At 44.1% G+C, this 8,734-nt stretch overlaps 1 long non-coding RNA gene across 3 annotated transcripts in view; it reads left to right on the forward strand.

Moving 5' to 3' along the window:
* The window catches only part of LOC102564556 (uncharacterized), a 200,689-nt gene that overhangs the window by 127,268 nt on the left and 64,687 nt on the right, over positions 1-8,734 (forward strand). The window lies entirely within an intron of this gene.

The raw sequence follows: 8,734 nt of genomic DNA on the forward strand, positions 1-8,734 counted from the left end.
TATGTGAAGTTCATATACCAGCCCCAAATGTGGTGCAGGGTTCTTTCTGGGGTTTCTTCTTTGCTTTGCATGTTGGACTCTTCTTTCCTCAAAAGCCTTCATGTCATGCTTAATAGATCATTGTGAAGCATTTTGATCCTCAGAATTCTTCTCGCAGTCTCTTGACTCATTGCCTTCATATGTCTCTTGCAAACATCCTTGGAATGGAGATAATGATGCCCACATGGTGCTCTTCCTGTAAAAAGTCCCCCATACAAGGTACCTTTAGTATACAGCCATCTCTGCACATGACCAAGTCAATGCTGACTGAGAAGAGAATGGGTAGTCAGAATGCTGGCACATCCCAAGACCTCAGCACAGGCAACTTTGTCCTGCCTAGAATGTGGTGAAGGCAACATAAGTGGGAGCTGTTGAGGTGCTTTTCTTGAGTAGAGTATGTAGTCGAAGATCGCAACGGGGTGTTGGTGATGCAAGTATGATATACTTTAACCTTGGAATCAATTTGATCAATTTGTTGTTGTTTCACATTTGTGTGTTCAGCCTGCTTATAAAACCTGATGTTTTGCTAATATTGGTATTCAGTTCCACTTCAAGTGACAGGTTGCTGGTAACAATGGAGCCAGGGTGTATAAATTTACGTATAGCAGCCAACATGTTTTCATCTGTTGTGATTGCTGTTGGTGAATCCATGTTCTGGTGCATAACATTGGCCTTCTCGATGCTGATTGTAAGATCAAATTCTTGGCAGGCCTACAAGAAGTGACTGAGGTTTTGAAGGTTGCTCTCTGTGGGCTATCAGTGCAGTGTCATCAGCAAACAGCAGCTCACAAATCAAAACTTTCTGCACTTTCCACACTTTTTAGTCTTCTCTGTAAAGCATGTGAGGTTGGATAATTTTCCACCTGAGTGTGTATGTAGATAAATTGCTTTGGTGGTGGCCCCAAAAGCATGCACTGGAAGAAAAGAAAATCTCAAACAGGGTTATAGTCCTGCTTGACTCTGTGATGGGCTAGCTGGTAATGATCTGGCCCAGGGGTTTTGAAAGTGCAAAAGCTGATTGGAGGGCTTGGGATTCCCTTTCCTCACCAATCAGGCTCCAGAGACTAACCCTGTGTGTCCCCTGATTGGCCCCTTGGGTCACCTGGAGGGAGATAAAAGGGGCAGCGCAGTTGACTCGGGAGACCAGCAAGGAACCATGAGGAAGGAGTTTCAAAGAGCTGGCAAGAGCTGGGCCAGCAGGGCAAGAGCATTTGCCCCAGAAGAACCTGAAGGAGTGGGACCTGCAGGCAGCAGTTAGACCCTCAGCAGCATGGCGTGTGGCGGGCAGGAGAGGCTGCCCTACTGGGCTCCAGGATCCCTCTATGAGAGGCTGCAGCTAGCAGGAGAGGTTCCCCAGCTCCAACAAGAGGCCAGGAAATGTGATGTGAGGTCAGGGTTCCTGGAAGGTCAAGACCACTAACAGCTTGGAACAGGGCTAGCATGGGTGGCTGTGTGGGAGTTTCTGCCTACCATGTGGGAGATCTGAGTTCAAGTCTCAGCTGGGATGAATTGGGGTGAGTGAAATGACAGGGAGAAATTCTTGTCCCAGTGGAAGGGTTGTGTTTTCCTTCTTTCCCCACTCCAGGTACGTAGGCCCTATATTTCTTGTTATTTGACATTTTGTATTTTGTGCATTTTATATTTTGCCAATCAGTATGGCTTGTTCTGCTGTTTGTCTTATATTTTGTTAAACCTGTCTTTTGTCAACTAGATGAATGTGTGTATGATTGTAAGTACCTAACTTTTATTGAATCCTGCCCCCTTGGGGCATTATAGTGTCCCCCTATACCCCCTGGTTTATACATGTTATGTTCCCACTACTGTTTTCTCATTAAAAGGTATATGGTTAAGTCCCCATTGGTGGTCTGGCTCTGCTCTATAGGGGAAGCAGGGTCCCTTCACCTCCCACAGCGCTTGTGCCCCTGCTCTGATCCCTTCAATTCGAGAGGGGTTACATCTTGCAGTACTGCCTGGGTTACACCTCCATTTTGAATCTCAAAAGCCTCAGGCGCTAATTCACCATAGTTGACTGTTCCCTGCATTCTGTCATGGAAAGATAGGATTATACTGAGGAGTTTTGGTGGACAGCTAATCTTTTCCAATAATTTGAAGGGCCCTTTTCTGGTGACAAGGTTGACAGCCTTGATCAGTTCAATGAAGTTGATATAAAGGAATTTTCTTTGTTCCCTACATTTTTCTTGGATTTGTTGGAGTCAGAAGATCATAGCTATGGTGAACCTGCTCACTTTGAAGCCCCACTGTGACTCAGGATAAAAATGGTCAGCAAGGATCTGAAGTCCTCTGAGCACCATCACCACTTAATAGGGAAATGCCATGATAGTTGTTACAGTCACTGCAGCAGCCTTTATACTTGAATAGAGTGACTGTATTGGCATCTTGCATATCTTGTGGCACTGCCCCTTCTGTCTAGCAGTTAGAAAGAAGCTCATATGGGTGGGGAAGAAGCATGTGTTTCCTGCCTTTGATCACTTCTGCAGAATGTTGTCCTTTTCTGCAGCCTTGCCAATGGCCAGAATGTCTATAGCTTTACTTAGGTCCTCAACAGTTAGAAGATCATCAAGCTCTTCAAGGACAGACAGACTCCCAGTAAAGTTAAGGGCTGTCAGTGACACCATTCTCTCTTGAATAGAGTTCAAGATAGTGTTCTTATCCATCTTTCCATCTGTTGCTTTTGATCTGTTATGACTTCTTCTGGTGCTGCCTTCTTTGCAGTTGGATGTATTGCTTTCTCAGTTCCATCGTATGTGCTTCTGATGTTTCCAGTGTCAAATGTGGATTGAATTTCCTTGCAGAGTCACAACTAATAATCATTGGCACATCATCTTGATTTGTTGGACAACACTCTTTGCTTTCCTCAGTTCCTTCAAAGTTTCATCAAAGGCATTCTTCTTGTGACTTAACATAGTGGTTTGATTGGCCTTGATAAATGGAATCAATTCATGTGAGTGTGCCTCAAACCAATTCTGGTTTCTTCTGATATGTTTGCCAAATGTGGAATCATCAGTGACCAAAAAAAAAAAAAAAAAAAAAAAGATTGTTTTGAGGCTTTCCCACTTCTCTTCCGCAGCCTCACACAAAGGCGGCTCTGAAGCTGCCTCCTCCAGAAACTCCATAAACTGTAAGGTTTTCTGATGATCAGATGTTTTTGGTGATACTGCATGGCAAACACTGAAACTTAGAACCAAATGTTTTCTTTAGTTTCAGTTTGATCTTAGTGACCACAAGTGAGTGATCACTGTTGCAATAAGCATTATGGTAGCTGTGAGTAAGGAGAAGGTTACTGTGAAATTCAGGGATATAAATAATCCATTATTGTAGCCCTTGTACAAGTTTTACCTGTGGCCTTTTCTCAAACCAAAGATGGCTATGGAGGCAAGGCAGACAAGTTCAGTTGAGGATGATGGAAAGAATTTTTAATGGTTCCCATTATAGTATTCTGACTTGTTTTTGATTTAAGTCTATTTGTGGGAAGGGAGTAGTCTGGACACCTGAAAGCACACTATGTGCATTACATACTTTGACAACAGCTTGAGACCCAACCTTTTGCTTAGTCTCTGTCATGAAACACATTTTAGTTATAAAGTCTTGGGGTCAATGATGAGTTGGGGGAAACTGTTCAGAGGTATAATAGGGAAGGAACAGATGTCCAGGAGGTATAAGACTATACAGACCTCCCTGGCTTCCAACAGATTTCCAAAAACTGTGATTGTGAGTTCCAGAGTCCATGGACGTTTTGCATGTTGGAGAGAAATGCAAATTCTACTCCTATATTTACATAGCGATGTGACAAACTCAGATAGGGTTTTCCTTGGGTAGGATGTGATGATGTGTTCTCTCTTAAACTCATGTTGAGCCCAGTTTACTTTACTGGAAATGGCAGAGTTACTTCTGATAGATATCAGTATTCCTGAGAGTAGAATATGGCCCACAGTCAGCTGGAAAATCAATGTGAAAGTAAATTTCATTATATGAAATAGGTGGGCATGCACCTGTGTGCTTTATCAGGCATGTCTTTACTTTGAGTTGATAACCAAGAATACATATGTACTCTAGTAATTTTCACATTACATCATCCTTATTCTGCCACCTAAGTTTACAACAAGTGTTCTAAGAAATGGAGAAGAAAGCACTGAGTAGATTTTTTTGTTCTTTGTGAGGATATATGCATCATCAGAGGTACTCCCCAGAGATCCTCAGTCTCCTGACCCATTGCTTTAATTTTCAGGATCTATTAAAGTGGATTGAATCCTCTCAGACTTCTCCAGAAATAAGCATGGGTATAAGTGCCTGGAGGCCCTGCATATTATTCTGGGCTCTACCTTCCTGAATAGTCTTGGGCAAGTCCCTTTGCCTACTTTCTGTGCTTTCCTCATTTGAAAATCAGACTTGCCCACCTACTTCAGAAGGGAAGTAAAAGGATGAATTTGTTACTATCTGTGCAGTATACTGAGCATGGAAGAGGCTATAACTACATTGATAAATATTTTTTGTGAAATAATAATTTAAGTCAACATTTTGCCCATGAAAAAATATCAAAATCTGTCGGAAGGAAAAAGTTGAAATTGAGGGCTGTCTATACATGTGTTTGGAGGTGGGGGGGAGCATTTTATTTAGAACAGTTCCTGGACAACCACTCTAATTAAAACAGCTCACTGTCATGTGTATTAAGACCCCCTCATTTCAAAATAGTGGTGGGACTGCTTTAATTAAAGCTCATTTAATGAGATTTAGTTAAAGTGCCCCCGTGGCCATTTTGAAATGTGGGGAGGGCTTAATACATATGACGATGAGGCAACGCTGGAGCGTTCTAATTAGAATGTGGAACAGACTCAATTAATCAAGTCTGTTCCAACGTGTTCTAATTAGAATAGGAACGAGTGTATCTGTAAGCAGCCGAGCTTTCCTTATTTCCTATATAGACAAATTTGAGGGGTATAAATATAATTAAGTGAACAGTCTCACTAAGGAAATGATAAAGTGAGACTAGTGGGGGGGGGGGTGTCCTTGCTTGGAGCCAGCTACTTTGCTAGCTGGCCTGCTGTTGGGTTTTCTCAGGCTGAACATGACATTCAATCCACTTTGCTAGGCTAAACTTTGTTTTAATACAGCTTTGTCTTGTAACTGAGTGAATTGTGGGGCAGTGGATGCAATGTCATGACCTGCATTAATGAGTGTGGATGCGGAGACAGAATAAAACATGTCCCTTTCATACTACCTGCATTGTCATTGGTCGGCTTCTTTTGCAGGCTACCTTCTAGGGCAGCAGTTCCCAAAATCTGACAGACTGTATACCACCAATTTAAATTGATACAACCTTAAGTACCACAAGCAAATTTTCTAGTTCAATCTAAAGTACCACCAGAACATTTTTCATACACATAGGTAACAGACTGTGAATTAAAAAAACCATCAAAACCTTTAGTAATCATAAAACATTGTTTTATCAGTTACGGTAGCCATATAACATAATAGTAAATTGGAAAAAAGACACTATCAACTTACCCATCCAGAGATGCTTTTGGGGATGCCTTTAGTGGGAGGGGTGAGACATGTGCGCACACCCACACACACAGAGCACCCAGCAGGTAAGTCTGTGGAAGGGGAGGGGCAGGGGGAGAGGGAAGGGATGGTGGGGGACAGATTGAGGCCCCCACAGTGAGGGAGGGAGTAGGGCAGGGGCTGGGGTGAATGGGACCCTGGGGCCAGGGCTGGTCATGGGACAGAGCCATGGAAGGCTCATCCAGGGGGGTGGGAGGGCGTGGCTCCCTGTCATTGTGTGAAGCCCTGGGGGAGGCATGGGGGGCATGTGCCCCCTGGATTTGTGCATGGAGGGCAGAGGTGAGCTGCACGCTGGGCTCTGTGCTCCACTGCTGTTGCCTCAGGAGCTGCGTGCGACACCATGCTGTACCTCCTGCCACCAGGCGGGCAGGGGACATGGTGCAGCCAGCATGCAGGACGCACATGGTGTCACGCATGGCTCCCAAGGCAATGGGAGTGGGGTGCAGAACCCAGTGTGCAGTGGGCAGCCCACCTCCACTTCATGTACAGATCTGGTGGGTACATGCCCCCCATGCCTCCTCCACGGTGCACGCAGTGGTGGGAGCCCCCCCATGCCCCTAGATGAGCCACCCAGGGCTCTGACGATCCCATGACCACCCCAGAGCCCCATTCACCCCAGCCTCTGCCCTACTCCCTTCCTCACTGTGGAGGCCTCGATCTACCCCTGCTGCCCCTTCTTTCCCCCACAACGCTTCTCCCCAACACACGTACCTGCTGGGGGCTGCTCCACACGTGGCCAGCCTGCATTCCTGGCCACCTGCAGCAGGAGGCAGCTGGGTGTCTGTGTCTGTGTCTGTGCACACCCCTTCCTCCCTGGGCTTCTGCCGCCTATCCGTGTACCATTCACAGGCTGTCTGCGCAGCACTGGTGGTACACATACCACAGTTTGGGAACTGCTATTCTAGGGGCTTTCTAGCAAAAGGGGAGGTAAAAAACCTCAATGCTTCTTAACTGAGCAAAGCTCTCATTGAATGAGTGAGAGCTCTGCTTGATTTAAAGACTGCAGAACTTATGCAACCATGCTTTGGGACTTTAATGTGCTCCCATTGAAAACTAAATTCCAAATTCAAATAACAGGGCAGGTTTCAACCTGCATTGTGCCCCTTTGTGCTAGAGTACTGTGACGTTTCAAATGGATTGCACAGCAACATGTTTCTCTGTCTAGGGAGCCTCTAGGACTAGCTTAGCACTGACTCTAGTACTAACTTAGCACTGCTTCGCATCTGAGGTCTTCTCTGTAAGAGTAGGCAAGGAGTTAGGTGCTATTTGCTGGCAGGCCCTGGCTGGCAATCTGGGGGGGCTGCTAATCGCCTGTCCCTACTTTCAGCAACCCAGAGTTGAAGATTCAGCCCTAAGCATCAGTTGAGAATTTGTCACTGTTATTTTGGGAGCAGGGGATTGGATCCTTTCAGAATTGGCTACCATGTCTCTATAAGAAGAAGAAAATGAGGAGGATAGAGCCAAAGAGGAACGAACCAGACATAAAGTTACACCACTCAGTCTGGCAATGCAAAACTTTTCTTTACACTAGAAACATTTTCAGTACGTGCAGATGAGCGTGGCCCTTCTTATTTTGCATGGAACGTTTGATTCCTGTCCTCAAAACCACAAAAATCTGAGCTCTCCATTAGTCTGAGCAATCAAGACAACAGGAAGTAGATAATGGGACATTTGTGTCTCCACTAAAAGAGACCTCCCATTAAATTGCTAGTAGGTCTTTGGAAAGGTCAGTCATAGCTTAAGCAACCCCCTGTTGTTTGACAACATCAGAGCTCGAATTCACTGTGGTCCTGCTGGAGAACTCCGCTCTTTGAAAAGGGGATGTTTAATTACCTTTTGAAAGCTGGCAGCAGCACAGAACACAAGGATGTTTTCTTTCTTTTGTGTGAGCTGCAAAAGTTACTATTTTGGTACACGAGAGCCAGCAACCCACCACACTGGAGGAGACAGTCCCTTCCTCTATCCTGCTGTCAGGAGAATAGCAAAGGTGAGCCTACCACAGGAAGGAAGCCTTGACATGAGGATGCTTGTGGAAAAGAGAGGCAAAGACTTCTGTGCCTTTCTGAATACCCATCAACCTACTCAGTCTCTTTAAAAACAAAACAAAGCTGCATTTTATTCTATTTATTTTTCTTTATAGAACAACGTCAGTACAGTCACAGGAAACAGACTGCTGTCACTTGAATGATGATGAAAAGCAAATTTCAAAGGCACCAACAAACTGGTTGCAGGGGTATTAATTTTCTGAAACTGTAATACATCTGCTCCCTTGCAGGGGCAGCCTTTTACAGTGCTTTCTTTGTGTGTTCTAACCGTGTCTCTTGAAAGTGGTTAGATTTGTAGCATTTAAACAAGCTGAACACAAACTTTGCCAAGGGTAGAAACATTCTCTAAAGTAACTGGTAATACATTTGGATGGCATGGCTAATGTATTGTACATGTTCAGAAACATGCACATTAGTAATGCAATATTATATATAGTATTTACTATTGTGATGCACAAGTAAAGTACGTATGTGGATTGCCTATACAGATGGTACAGGTAAAAGGAATGCATTTCTGGCAGAGATAATTCAGCGTGGGAAGAAACTTAGTTTAGTAGGAGCCCAGCTTCACTGAAGGCCAGTAGACCTCCCATCCTAGCTTCATGTGTTGTACTTGTCATATATGAATTTTGTGGATTTGAGCACACCTGTGTTAATTCAGCATATATAATGCAGATATATTTTCATGTGGTACGCTGAGATTACCTTTGGCAGAAAACAAAACTTGCAGGTTGTCAACTAAATTCTTTGAATCTCAGCTACTGTGGATTTGAACAATTTGTTAATATTTTTATTAAACAGGAATAGCCCTGTCACATGAAGATGTTTTCCAGAGTTTCAGTTTCTGCAAAGACGACAAAATGGCTCTGTAATATTTTTAAACCTAACTTCAGGTGGTTTGTACTTTTACTTCCCCTTCTCCCAGTTGGAAATAAATGCATTCTCATTTCTTTCTGGCAGAGAGTGAACCCTTAGGTGTACCTGCCATGTAACCTACTATAACAATTTCATGATGAGCCTATTTGACAACATGTTGGCTTCTTACCAAAAATGGAAACAATATAACACCT

This window comes from Alligator mississippiensis, chromosome 3 (assembly GCF_030867095.1).
Source record: "Alligator mississippiensis isolate rAllMis1 chromosome 3, rAllMis1, whole genome shotgun sequence".
Classification (NCBI taxonomy): Eukaryota; Metazoa; Chordata; order Crocodylia; family Alligatoridae; genus Alligator; species Alligator mississippiensis.